General features: G+C 37.1%; 1 protein-coding gene across 4 annotated transcripts in view; it reads right to left on the bottom strand.

Moving 5' to 3' along the window:
- The window catches only part of hdac4 (histone deacetylase 4), a 218,259-nt gene that overhangs the window by 156,185 nt on the left and 46,265 nt on the right, over window positions 1-15,809 (bottom strand). The window lies entirely within an intron of this gene.

Below are 15,809 nucleotides of genomic sequence, written 5' to 3' on the forward strand. Positions count from 1 at the left end.
TGAAGATTGTAAGATCGTAAAACTAATCCATATGAATTGAGCGGTTTACTTATTTTCTGAGGAGACTTGATCACTTTATATGATGAACAGATTGAATTTAGGCTTTTATTCACATATAAACATTGATCAGCGAACATAAACAGAAGCTCAATCGAACATGCTTTAGTGGTGCACAGAAACAAACTTCACTGGTTCTTGCGGAAGCTCAAATGTGCCGCGTAACACGAGAATGAACCTCACTGGTTATTGCGCGTCAAGTGAACATGCTTGAGCTACTGTTTGAGTTGATGAATGCTTAAATGTGAATAAAAGCCTAAAATCAATCTGTTCATCATAAAAAGCGATTGAGTCTCTTCAGAAAATTTGTACTAAACACTCATCAATTCATATTCATATTAGTTTTACGATCTCTTTATGATCTTTTTGAAGCGTCAAAGTTGTAGTTGTGTAGCTGTCAATGGAGGGACAGAAAGCTCTCAGATTTCATCAAAAATATCTTAATCTGTGTTCCAAAGATGAACGAAAGTCTTACAGGTTTGGAATGACATGAGGGTGAGTAAATTACAGAATTTTCATTTTTGGGTGAACTCTCTAATAAATAGTTAATAGTGAGAAAAGGACCCTAAACCCTTTATTTTATATTCTTTATTTAGTTATTTTATTTTATCACGTTTGATCATCAAATGATGCAGGAAGAGTCACACCAAAGTTTAATACCTGTGGTTAGAGGTTTCTCAAGATCACTAACCCCAAGTATGAGCAATAGTATTAGCAATGCTTGCAAAGCACCACTAATAAGCATTTGCAGCATTCTTCCTGAAAAAAGAATCCAAACAACCAGCCAGGAAAACGAGATCAAACAAACAACGAGAGCCTTTAATAATTATGTGTTAATCAAAGACGGCCCTCTAATGAGAACTTCTTCTGGTAGGTAGAATGTCTTATGAGGGGTCGGGAAGTGATATCAAGGGTAAGTCACTCAAATAATCTTCTGTAAAAAGCCTTTAGCTTCTCAAAGCAAGGTCAAATCAGAGGAGGAAGAAGGATTACATCATGTACCAGGATCATGGACTAACCGGTAGACACACAGAGACGATGCTTTAGAGAATGAAGGATGAAACAGTTCAGCTTTTCAAGCAGTTTTCCCAAGACTTTCAGGGTGCCTAAATCATGGCCATTGTAACCCATCAACGTCTTTTTATATTAAGTAGTATCTCGGTCTCATTGCTAAACTGAATTGAATTGTATACATTTTTCTGAGCGGCGACTACCTGGATTGTGTAAAAAAAATGCAGTAATTCTATGTGCATTTAAGCAAGACTAGTAGAGACTGTTGCATTCACAAGATAGAATAAAAGTAGCACATATATAACGATTAGATCATTCATTTCATGTGAAGTAATCAAGCATTTTACAGGAACATATTCAAAGTTCAAAAGTAACCTAGAAAGCAAATCCCAAACTTTCCTAATTCACTCAATGGTTTCCAAAAACGCTCTGACACGTGACCAAAAGTTAAGAAAATGTTAACATTCACTGCAACGCACTCTGACAAACATCCATTGACAAATGCAAATTTTAGAAATATGCTGCAGGGATGATGTATTTTTGTAGGCCAACCCAGAAGATCGCATCACCCTGGTTCCCTCGATAAAAACCCAATAGGGTTTTCCATTGGCTTTTGGATTATCGCATAAAATGAGCTCTGTGACCAACAAAAGTTTATGATTCTTGCACACTTTGTTCATCATGATAATCTTCACAGATGAACAACTTTTATGAATTTTGAAGCAGTCAAGAGCTAGGCTATAAACAAACTACACCACAGTCGTATCACCACCAACATTAAGTTTCAAACAACTCTTTCAGTCTTAACATTTTCCCTGAAAGTTTGAGTTAGAATAGTTTGCAGGAGTGTGATTATAAACACAACAAAGCTGTGAAAGCAGACTAGTGAGTAAATGACTTTACCTGTTCAAGCATGGTCGACCATCAAGCTTTAATAAAAATCCCAAAAGGGCATTACAGATGTATTTTATGTTGTAGAATAAAACGTAAAAATATCTTGAGCTTGTGTTCCCCACAGACCTTAATTCAGGCATTTAACCAAAAACCCATTCAAAAAACACACTGACTTCAGGACGATGGAATTGGAAGAGCTAAAATGCTAACTCGGTAGTCTATTTGCTGTATTTCTGCTTGATTTCAAACTGACCCATCTCATCATACACCGTCTAAACACATCTTACCCATTCCAATCCATTAAACACTCCGCTAGAGCTTTCTCAAAGACCAAAGAAAAGGCTAAAACAGGATAGCGGTGCTGAAGTCTGACCCTTTCAACCATGGATTGGACAGGATCAGTACGAGCCGTCTCAATGTGCTTGGATGAGAACGTCCAAAGGCAGTACATCTTTCACTCCAGCAGTAAAATTGTGGGTTTGTCCCAGAAGAAAGATGAAACAGTCAAGAAAGCAGCTGAGAAGACAAGCGAAACATAATCAAGGCGGTACACATGCTTTTTGAAATCTCCTTTCACAAAAAGATAAAAGGACAGATTCCACGTACACATCATAAAGCAAATTCTGTACTCGTTAAAAACCATTCATCGCTGTTTTTGCCCCAGGCCCTGACTAAGACTGACGTCTACAATTCTGGATGTGTTCTGCATGCAGATATCAACGAACAAACATGAAACCAGGGCTATGCAATATGACCAAAATTCTATAATCACACCAGGATTCAGTTACCCAGCATCATGGTCACGACATACAGCTAAAAATTCACTGAAAAACGTGTCTATTTATTATGTCTTTCTTCTGTGCATCACCGAAAGCATCATAGACCTAAATAGATCTTAATCATTGTCTCTATACTATATACTTAAGCATAAGCATGCAATGCTTTTGAGTTTTTCCACATGCATTTACAGTTAATACGGACTTGAGCTTTTAAGATACGTTTTTGAAAGAAGTAACAATGTCAAATTCCTGAACAAATCAAAATTAATCAATATATCCAGTTCACAAAAGTGAATGTTTTGTGAACAAATTGGCCTGATTTGGATCAGTTCTCCAACTTAATGGACCCTTTTCACAGACTGTGAAGTTTTTTTAATATATTTTCATTTGTAAAAAAAAACAAAAAAACAATATGTATATTTACTATAACACTATACTTGTTTATACATGTTTTCATACCATGGCACTGAATTAAAGTAAAATAGTTTAACACTGTTGCATGAGTGTTTCCGATACAACGGATGAAGTAGTAATAACAAATGTGACATTTTTCTCTATTCTGACCACTGTAATACATTTTTTACCTCTTTTTTGGAAAGTCACAGAAACGCTATCATGGATTTTTTTGCTATTGTACAAAAGGGAATGCAAAAATGATATGTAGTTTTCGTTCACAACTATAGAAGCTTACACAACTATGATTACTTCCACCGGGGTTGCTGCGCATTTAAAGTCAAATTTATGGCTTTTTAAGACCCTTTTAAGACCTGAAGCAATAAAAATGAATACTGTACATTAGGGCTGTGCACTTTTTAAGACTTTAAGCATCTGCGGGAACCCTTCTTCCAATTCTGAGAACAGAATTGTGAAAACCGGAAATGTGAAAAGGGTCCATGATCCAATTACAGTGGTTAGCAGCTCACTTGAGGTGGAGAAAATTAATGAACTTATTAACATCACATGGTGTATATATGGTGAACGCCGTGATACTGGCACTTCTCAGGCTGTTTATAAAACATCACAGGTTGGAGCACATGGCTGCTATGTGCATGTGTGTGGAGTGTGAATGAGAACATCATGATTTCAGTAGGACGGTCCACATCTGTGTGTGACAAACAGGATGGATGAGTCAGACGCTTCAGTCGCTCACTCCTTCCTGTCCTTTCGAACATGCTGTTAAACTCTGAGAGACACCAGAGACACACGTGTACGCACACAGGTGTTAGCAGGGTCCAAAATTAACTTCAAAATTAAATGACAAAATGTACTGACTACTTATATATTTCTTACCTGCCATGAAACTATTTTGCAAGGAAAACATTATACAAAGATATTGCTATTTCGTTTTCATATTTTTTGTACATATTGTTTAAAAATATAATACACAACACTACCATTCAAAAGTTTGGGGTTGGTAAGATTTTCGAAAGAAGTCTCTTCTGCTCACCAAGGCTGTATTTGTTTGAACAAAAATACAGTAAAAACAGTAATATTGTGAAATATGATTACAATCAAAAATAACTGTTTTATTTTTAAATACACGTCAGTTATTCCTGTGATGCAAAGCTGAATTGTCAGCATCATTACTCCAGTCTTCACTGACACATGATCCAAATCATTCTAATATGATTTGTTGCTTAAAAATATTTTGTATTATTATCAATGTTGAACAGTTGTGCTGCTTAATATTTTTTAAATCCCAAAGTATTGTTTTATAAATAGAAAGTTTAAAAGAAAAGCACTGATCAATTTAATGTGCTGAATTAAAAAAAAAAAATATTACTCCAAAAAGTAGTGTATATATTTTAAAATATGTAAATCAGAAAATAATAATAATAATAATAATAATAATAATATTTAGATTTATTCTGTGCATATGCCATTTTTTTCACAACAAGCAAGCACATTTCCTGTCAATAATACTGTAATGAAAATGTCTATTATACAAAAATAAAATAAAAAAATATATAGTATCTTTATACATCCTGGTAGTATTTGTTCTACTAATTTTAACATGCGCTGATTTCCATTCAAGCACCAGATGTTTCCAAGTATCAAGGCACGGTGAGCCTCTCCAATGGGAGTCTCTGATAGTCCATTTCTGAAAATATTTCCTTGACATTCACCCATACATCAGCGACCTGTACCTCTTTATCTGTCCTCAGGGCTGATAGCCCTCTGCTAGAGTCGGGCTTTCTCATCTGAAGTCCTCTCACAGGACCCAATCCACCATCTGCCCTCTAATCAAAGCGCTGATTAAAAGAACCAGCACTCCCAGTTGCAGGGAAAGATCCAGCTATGTCATCCAGACAATTAACGCCACTAAATATCGTGGATTTCGCTACAGAACGGAGCCACGTTGCATCACAGAGGGCATGTAATGCTCTGCATGAAGCCTCAGGGATGCGCCATGAGATAATGGCATGAGCCTGGGTGAATAACCCCGACAGTCGCCCTGATGAGAGCCAACAATCCCGTACTAATTGCTAAATGTCTAAAGAGCCTGTATACGGTAGATGTAATGGCAGGATGAGAGCAATTACAGAATAACAGAGTGCCCGGAAATAAAACACAGCTAAGTAAGTCTGTGTGACTTTTTCATGACTTTTCCTGTTAGTTGTGATGTCTGGATATGGATTTTCTGAAATCATTTTTCAGAGAATGCACTCACTGAAAGCAATTTCTCATCATATTTTAGAGCAGTGTACATCCACAGTTGGGTCATGACCCAAACAGAATAAAACAATTATAAAAAGCAACTAACCATTTAATTGTATGCAGTAAGGAATAAATTTGCAAAATAAATAACTTTAATAAGAGAGGAGAAAATGTTAACCATATCTTGTGTTGCTGATGGCTGTGCAACTAAAAAATATAAAGCATTTTATTTGACATAAATCCGACTTAAATTTTCTATTAATTATTTATTCATTTATTTCTATAAATTAGTTTATATTAATTTATTTATAATATTTAACATATTAATATTCATTAAATACAAGTATTTAAATTATTTAATAATATTGAACTGTATTTTTATTTTAACCAATCCCAAAATCATTCTAAGACTAAAAGACATGCTCTGACTTAGTAAGTTAAATAAATTAAAATGAAAATATAAAATATAATTATTAAATAATGAAAGAAAAAATACTACTCATTGTTTAAAGTAGGGCTGGGTGATATGGCCAAAATTATCATCACAATTTGTTTTTCCATATCATACGATATCACGATATTCATTTACCATTAATGGGAAAGGAAATGCTTTCCACATATTAGTTAGACCTAGAATGGATGTAAATGAAATCCCTAAATGTTGTGTTTCCATTAAAAAATTGTGGGATTCTTTGTTTAATACAAATTTATATCAACTTTAACATTTTAATTAAGCTTTTAAAATGAAATCAAATGAAAACATAATTAATTTATAACAAAATATTATTTGTCAAATAACAGAACTGTATACATTTAAAACAGATGAAACTATATCTTGGATGTATGATATTCCTAAGAAATAATAATAATATTATTTATTATTACTTTGAGAAGTACATTTTAGCATACAGTAGTAATATATTTCAGTCATAATTTCTTGAAGTTACACCAAACTTTTATTTTGGCGGTTTGTCGCAAATAACTTTCAGTTTTAGTATCAGTTTCAGTGTGTTTTAGTTCTTTTCTCAAATGAAACAGTGAAAAGCTTGAGAAGTGAGTCTCAAAGCAGCTCTAGAGATCAAGTTTCATGTGTTCATGTCCTCATATATCGAGACAGCAGACACTGAATACACCGTGAGCGTCACGTGTAAGAGTTTGTGTTTTAGACGGAGATGCACAGAATTGACTTATTAGCAACATGCACTACCAGGCTGTTGCAGCGTTTTTATCTGCTGCGTGATTGGCTGTTAGATTAGGCTAATGCATATCGAGTAAATTGTCCAGAGATTATCATCATCAACGTAAATTTTATTGTGATCTCAATATGATATCGTTTGTCGCCCAGCCCTAATTTATTTAAATATTTATTTCATGTATAAATCACACATTTATTTTCTATTAATTTTTGAACCCACTGCAAAATAGGATTGTCTTATTTGTGAAAAACTAAATGTGTGATCCTGTAAATGGTACGCAGTACGCAGTGGATGGCCTGTTCACGTGTGGGTCATTCCTCTGGGTGTCCACAGCCTCAGGTGCTCGTCAATTCATGCTCCAAATCTTCTAAGAATAACACACATGGCCAGTCAAGCAACACAAACAAGACAGACCTGACATATAAAACTAACTCGTTAGAAACGCCACACTCCTGTTTTTGCCTGCGCTACGGCATCCTTTCAGTGGCACAAATTCAAAAATAAAGTTCATTTCACCAGAACACCTACATTTTGACATATGGATGTGCAAAAAGACATTTTCATATGTTCAACAAGATGCAGAAAAACAGTGAGACACAAATGCCAAAGTTGTCTGTCTGCAAGCCAACATAGACTAAAAACAAAAAAAGTGACACTTAACGGCTTTCACACTGAGCGTGATTAAAGGGATATTTCACCGCTGGAAAGATGAATGTGTATTTAAATTTGGGTCATTTATGTAGTAGAAATGTGAAATTATTTTTGAAGTTGGTGCCTTCTAGACTGAGAAAAGCCAGAAAATTTATTTTTGGCTCATGTGGGTGAAAGACAACAACTCCCAGAATGCACTTGCTTCACTGCCCTACAAGGCCACTCCCATTTTTTCCGACCAGTGTCGATTTTTTTCCCAGTCGCCCCATGATGAAACGAGCCGTCCAATTAGATTTGAGCTTACCCGAGTCGCTGCTGTTGCACAAAAGTGTGAGAAGTGGCGCTTTTTTTAAAACCTGTATTTTTCCGGAAGAGAGAAGGGAATGGATGTTGAGTGTGTTATCACTGGTGTCTGAGAAGATTTATTCTTATCCAATCATTTTCCACTGAATTATGCGATCTGAAGTGCTTGAAACAGTGCAAAGCGATGTTTGTCAATCATATTACGTGATCATCATAACTCCTGCCCTTCTGAATGACGACATTGTGTTCGTTTCCTCATTCTGAGTTCCACACATAGACAACTAAGTTCTAAGTAAATGTAGTAAATGTTTAAAGATGAAACATGAAGCCAAATAAATATATGATTATGATACACAGTACATGTTCTGTATGCATTTTTCATGCGGTTCGGGGTATTTTTATACTTACATGAGAAATGCTAAGCAGGTGTAGCGTTCAGTTTATTATAAAACAATAAAAAAAATGCACATCTGCCCATCGTTTAATTAAAATCCACTTTATATCGCAGTCGATGACGGTGTAGTACCAAACTTTATCTTAATTTACTGTTGTATGTTGTGCAGCGGACGAGGTTAAAGCCAAATTGGAAAACCTGAGATTCATACATGAGGATAAATGCATTCTTGATCAGCGCCACCTACTGTATCGTGCAGGTGTGAATTAGCTGAAGGAAATCAAATGTTTCGCGTTTAGTGTGAAAGCTCCATTCGTCTGAAATTCCCTTAGCTTTATTGTGTCACACTCAGGGTGAAAGGGCCTTAATTGTCATTAAATTTATTCTTAAAGTGGTGAATATATTACAAAAGTTGATCTTTAAAAGGCTGTAGTGGCTAAAAATGGGATGAATTTAGAGACTTAACATGCCAGCAGTAAATCAAAAACTGTTAGCAAGCGAACCCATATTAAAAACCCTGTCCGACAAGACAGTTACAAAACGAACTTTTAAGCACCAGCACAAAAAACGAAACATTAAATTTAAATAAACTCACTGGAACTGGAGGGTCATGAGGCAAGTTTGTTTTCATACGATGGAAAGTGCTATCAATGCAAATCACAAAACAAATATTTTATTATATTCCTTTAATGACAAAATCAGTCCATCCAATCAAACTCTATGATATGTTTGTGCAAATATATTAATAAATAAATATTTAACTGTGTGAGATACTTTCATCCCAAAAACAATGAACAAAACTATGCCAGATAAAAGAAAATATGACATTATGTATATTAAATATATCGGTACATCACACTTCTTGAGCCATTTGTGCTTTTGTTCCTATTCAGCCTATACCACCAGGTTAAAAAAAAATTGCACATTGTTGAGTCCATGCATGAGAATCTTATGGGGATATTCATGAATTTCAATATTGGGAATTTTTTCCCAAAGTAAAATCTGAGTTCTAAAGCAAAACCAGCTGAGAACTAGTTGGTTGTCATGTGACTGATCAACCATCCTGATTCATCTATAAGAAGAAAAGGCCACAATCATCATCTCATACAGCACAAAAGAAAAGACAAATCCAAGTGTTGTATGCCATTAGCATGTCTGCCGTCAGGGGAGAATGTAATATTCATTATTGAATGTGCAAGCTTATGAACTTATGAAAGAGAAAGAGCATGCATTATGAATGAGGAATCTCCAGCATGATGGATTGGGATCAGGAGTACCTGGAAATGCCCTGCCAGAGGCTGTAAAGGCTTCTGAAAGTGTGTAGCACGATGGTGAGGAAACGGCTGGCATCCAGCCTCTTTATCGATGTGAAGCTTTTAAAACTCAATCGAACTGCCAGTAAAAATGAATAGATCTTTAAATACTGCTCTGGAGGGTGGCGAAGCAAAATCTGGTGAGCCATCCAGAAAAAAGAGATACTGGTAGCCTCTCTCTTTCTTCTGGTTTTATTATGACAGATATTAAGAGAGACGAAACACGGGAAACGTCAGTGCTAATGTAGTACTTTCCCCCCTCAGGGAGCCTGAAAGCTTTTTAAAGAATCACTTTCCCAAGCGAGGAAAAGTAGTTGAAAACAAAGAGGAGCATTTGGAGAGCTGACAGAGGTGAAACGTTGTACAATAAACCGGCACATTCCAGCTAATTACAAGATATTGGCCAATTCTTACATTTGGGTACCTCTGACGTCAAAACTGTACCTTCCCAGACTCTCTTTTCCTCTCAGCCTTTGCATAACACTGCTTTTGGCAGGCAGTTCAGGTCATGAGATAACAGGCTAAACAGGACCTGCCTCCCTCTTACTCACTACTCTTGTTAGAACACCTAAAACACCATTTATAAACCAACAAATGATGCACTTTTTAAATGGACTGACGTGATATAATATTTACACAGGAATCAAACACTGAGGCTACGTCTACATTAATCCGGATACATTTGAAAACGCCGTTTTCGTTTATAAACGCTCTCCGTCCACACTAGCGTTTTCAAGCGTTTTCGGACGTTTCAGTGTGGATGAGAAACTTTTGAAAAACGCCTGAAAACGCTAAATTCACCTTTACTGCGCATGTGTAAAACCCCACAAAAGCTCACTGATATGATTCAGATGGAAAAATAAATAATGAAGTTATCGCGCAATTCTTCTGACAGGATCATTTTATTTAGTAAAATATCTCACCATTCACTGATGTGTCCAGGTCGCACGCAGTCACCATATGCTTGGTCTAAAACGTGACTGTTCTCATGTATTGCCACAGTACAGCAAATGTGAGTAAATTCTGTCATCTTTGCAGGACTGTGATATGAAGAGTGTGCAATGTAGAATATTTTTAGCAACAGTGTGAAAGTGAATAGCACATAACAGGCACAATACTGGTATAAACATGAATATCTATTGGTACAATATGCGTCACATGACTAAATTTACGTCATCGTTTTTAAATCCCTCCGGTTTCACAGTCCACACTACAACGCGAAAACGGCGTTTTCAAATGCATACGCTTTGGAGTGCGTTTTCAAAAAGCTTCGTTTTCATTAATAAAAACGCCGTCTCAGTGTGGACGGAAGGCCAAAACGGAGAGAAAAAGATGCGTTTTCAAACGAAAACGTATTAGTGTGGACATGGCCTGAGATGTGCAAAAGCAAAACTATAATGGAATCTTGCAGTGTTTTAAGATAGTAATCAGATAATAGTGTAGTCATAACTTCACCAAGCATACCTACAAATAGGGGTGGTTGACATTTAACAAAATTAGTGCATAATACTTAAAAAAAGCCACCAAAATGAAAAACTAAACTCCAATTTGAGATACACTACTAAACATAAATTGTTCTGTCTTAACTTGTTTGGGACACGTCCTGCTCTGTATTTTTGTTCTGTTTGTTGCAGAATAGATATTGAATGTGATAAATGACAAAATATATACCACTATGTTGCCTTACTGTAAAGTAAATTAAAGTAAAAGTAAAGTAAAACAGAACAAACATTATTTATGCTAAACCTTATACCAAACCCTAAAATCTAAAGTTACCAACAATTTTCCACTTTTCTTTCCTGCTTTGCAAGCCAAATTAAATCCATACATACACAACAACAAAACTACAGTGTAGTAGAAAAATGTCTAAATTATAACAATTTTTGATGTAAAAATCATACTAACATTATAAGTGCACTCCATGACACATTATAAAACAGTAAAACAATGCAGTTCATGACCCCTGTAAAGGAGCCGGCCCTTAAAAACTGATAATTTGAGACAGAGGGTCAGAATGAAGGTTGAAAATAAAAGATTTCCACATATATACTTGCTTTTTTTGTGTGCAAAACTTTATTAACATTATAAGTCAAGTAACCTCAAGTAACACACACACATATACATACGGTTAGTATTATCGTTTAAAATTTAATTATTAAAACCGTGTTTGATAATCGCGATTTTAATAACTTTAATAACATATACATATATATACACACATACATACATTATATATATATATATATATATATATATATATATATATATATATATATATATATATATATATATACACACACACACATACATATTATATATCCATGTCATGACCCCTTTAATATGTTGGGGAAAACATGGGGTGTACTTACTTTTTCACAGCACAATTTATTATCCATCAGCTCAGGTTCGTCCTAGTTTACCTTCACAGAAGCACATGTAACACGTATCTGCTTCAGTGGGTTGTGACGAAGGCGGAGAGCTTTTGGAAGAATCCCACCTTAAGTCTGTTTGCTATGCATTTCCAAATTTGTGGCATAAAAGGGTCCAGAAGGGTTTTTGTTTGAGCCTACGATGAGCTCATGAAATCTGGATCCCATCTGACAACAAAAGCCCCCCCAGTTGCATCTAATCTGGGAAGAAGCAAACATCAACGGCGTGACAACAACCATGGCAAATGTGTATGACTATGACCCTTCAGCAGCTGGACTAATGTTCAGAATGGTTGACCCAGGCCATCTCCTCTAACAGCAGGAAGGATGAACCTTCACTCGTAACACCAACATGTTTGGCTTGTTTAACAGCCTGGCCGTTTCCTTTCCCAGCGCTATGAGCGAGCATTAATGAAGTTTCGCTGTAGAACAACAGAAGCAATTCAGGATGGAGGGGGACGCGGCCAGCCTGCCTCTTTCCAAAGCTCTTCCTACGCGCACCACTCAGCTCCATGGCAACTCGCAGCGAGAAGGCCAGCGCGTTACAATACGGGACTCTCACTTCCTGTCATAAAAGCCTCAGCGCTCTTTTTTTTTCATTATCCTTTGTGAAACAATAATAGGCCTGTTTTGGTTTCCACACATATCGCTCAGGGTCATGTCTCATCTGAACCTCCACTGCAAAGAGGTGAGAAATCGTCAGTGGAAAGATAACCTTTACTCCACAACGGCCTGAAAATGAGAAACTCGCTTTCAAAACTCCCAGCATGCCTCGCACTCTAAAGAGGGTCTCTGAAGGCCTTTTCACATGTTTTGCATCAACTTGTCCAATGCATCGAACTCTATGGACTATGGAGAGAAGTCCTCAAAAGACTTTTTGCCACTGAGTTTTCGAAGTGCAAATGATTGTTCGATGATAACAGAACAATACAAATTTTGTATTCAATGTGACTATTAGTTTTCATGCTAATAATTTAGTTTCAATTTAGTGCAAAGCAACAAGAAATGTATTTTAAAAACAACAAACTGTATCCAGAACTCCTGACTTTATGACTTTATATTTACCTTCATATTTTCACATATTTTCAGTTCATTTTAATTAATAACTGTGATTTTAAATTAAATTAGCCACAATGCACAGTAAGTTAAATTGGAATTTGAATTGGAATAACAGAAAGAGGAATTTACTGAATTGCAATTTAAAGAAATTCAACACAGGTGCATGCTGGTATAAATGTGAAAAATGTGACATGACGTGTAGCCAAGTAGGGTGTCCCATTCTGGGAATTAGTGCTCTGCATTTCACCAATCCAAGTGCACACACAGAGCAGCGAGTATTGAACACACACACACACCGTGAACACACACACAGAGCAGTGGGCAGCCATTTTTGCTGCGGTGCCCAAGGAACGATTGGGGGTTAGGTTAGGTTTCTTTCTTACTGTTTGTCCATTCATCCGTCCGTCCATTCGTCCATCAATCCATCTATCTATCTATCTATCTATCTATCCGTCGGTTTATCTATCCATCCATCCATCCATCTATCTTTCCGTCTGTCCATCCATCCATCTATCTTTCCGTCTGTCCATCCATCCATCCATCCATCCGTCCATCCATCCATCCATCCATCCATCCATCCATCCATCCATCCATCCATCCATCCATCCGTCTGTCTATCATCAATCCATCCATCTATCCATCCATCCATCCATCCGTCTGTCTATCATCCATCCATCTATCCATCCATCCGTCCGTCCGTCTGTCCGTTTGTCCGTCCATCCATCCATCCATCCGTCTGTCTATCATCTATCCATCCATCCATCCATCTATCCGTCCGTCCGTCCATCTATCCATCCATCCATCCGTCCATCCGTCTGTCCGTCCGTCCGTCCGTCCATCCATCCATCCATCCGTCTGTCTATCATCCATCCATCTATCCATCCATCCGTCCGTCCATCCATCCATCCATCCATCCATCCATCCATCCATCCATCCATCCATCCGTCTGTCTATCATCAATCCATCCATCTATCCATCCATCCATCCATCCGTCTGTCTATCATCCATCCATCTATCCATCCATCCGTCCGTCCGTCTGTCCGTTTGTCCGTCCATCCATCCATCCATCCGTCTGTCTATCGTCTATCATCTATCCATCCATCCATCCATCTATCCGTCCGTCCGTCCGTCCATCTATCCATCCATCCATCCGTCCATCCGTCTGTCCGTCCGTCCGTCCGTCCATCCATCCATCCATCCGTCTGTCTATCATCAATCCATCCATCTATCCATCCATCCATCCATCCGTCTGTCTATCATCCATCCATCTATCCATCTATCCATCCATCCGTCCGTCCGTCTGTCCGTTTGTCCGTCCATCCATCCATCCATCCGTCTGTCTATCATCTATCCATCCATCCATCCATCTATCCGTCCGTCCGTCCGTCCATCTATCCATCCATCCATCCGTCCATCCGTCCGTCCGTCCGTCCGTCCATCCATCCATCCATCCATCCGTCTGTCTATCATCCATCCATCTATCCATCCATCCATCCATCCGTCCATCCATCCATCCATCTATCATCCATCCATCTATCTATCCATCCATTCCTCCATCCATTGTAGTTTTGATTTTCAAAGACATACAGTTCTATTAATTTCAATTAATTTAAATTCAACATTCTTCCATTCAAATTCAAATTCAAATTTAACTGGAATTGAAAAGGCATTATGATTTCAATTCTGAATGATGCAAAACTCTGCTGTCATTCAACAACTTGTTGGTATAGTTCACCTGTAACTTTAATTGCAAACAATTACGTTGTGAAATTTTAAAAAGATCACATATAAATCCCTTCACGAGTACAGTAATATCATCTTTCTCAAATAGACACACAACCAATGCATTGAAGCCATGATGCAAGTCATGTGAACGGACCTAGCGATTAGTGCAGTGTTGTCTCTCAGAATCACATCTGCTCGCAGTCATTAGCTGGTCATCGCAGGAATCAGTTAGTGTATGATATTTTATAAGCTTTTAAGAGCCACAGGACTCTTTGGCCTCTCCTTAAGCACTCAACCTCACTTCAACAAAGTACACTTCAAAAGGACCCGCAATGAGGTCAATTAAGATGTTAAAATTAATTCTAAGAATTAAGAAATTTACAGAATAGGCCACATAAACGAGTAATGTTTATACAAGTGTGCTTTTGGTAAGTAAATGATCTTTACTTTACCCAACTTAACCTTGTCCCACACTGTATAAAATATTTGGCCAGCAAGAAACCAAAAAGAAACCACTAGAAACGGCCCCAGCCAACCACCTAGCACCCCAACACCCTAGCATTGTGTTGCCAAACACTGCATGCAAATAAGCATCACTTGCATATTCTTTGGAAATTTAAATCAACTTATTTTCTTCTTAAAAACATTTCAAGCTCAATTCTGGCTTGCACTACATACCGATCCAGCTCCTCCCCCTCATCCTTCCTGTCTTCTCTTTTAACTTTAGCTGAATTAAAGTGGCAGAGGCTCCCCCAGAAATGCAAATGTAATGGTACTGTCACTATAGGTTATATGACGAGCAAGAGATACCCATTACTTTCATCGCAGCAATGTTTTAATTATAAGTGCAGCATTCTTAAATAGTCCCACCCCATACTGTGAGGGAACTCAAACCAGCAATTAGGAAGCCTTTGGATGACAGGTAGTTTATGCAGGGGGTGAATTCATATGAAGAAACTCGTGCATACAATTATAAGATCAGAGCCGAATTTCAAACAAAATATTGAAATAAAATGTCACTGCTCCTTTTTTTAAGCCTCTGACCTACTGTGTCAAGCTTTTGGGTAAATGGGTTTGGTTAAATATTAGGGCTAAATAAAAAATGACGACTGTACGTTCTTTCAGTTCCCTGCATTAACAACCTCAGACAGATTGACAAACTCGATTGAAAAATGGATAATGACACTAATTTTGCAACACTGACACCAATATTTTTAACTGACTTGAGCTGAATAATCACTATTGCCTTCTGTAAACCTGCTTATAGCTGAAATGAATTAAATTGATAATTGATGAACTTTGCAACGCTGACAGTTATAGAACTGAATTGAAACAACACT

Source organism: Abramis brama (assembly GCF_963993115.1).
Source record: "Abramis brama genome assembly, chromosome: 8".
Lineage (NCBI taxonomy): Eukaryota > Metazoa > Chordata > Actinopteri > Cypriniformes > Leuciscidae > Abramis > Abramis brama.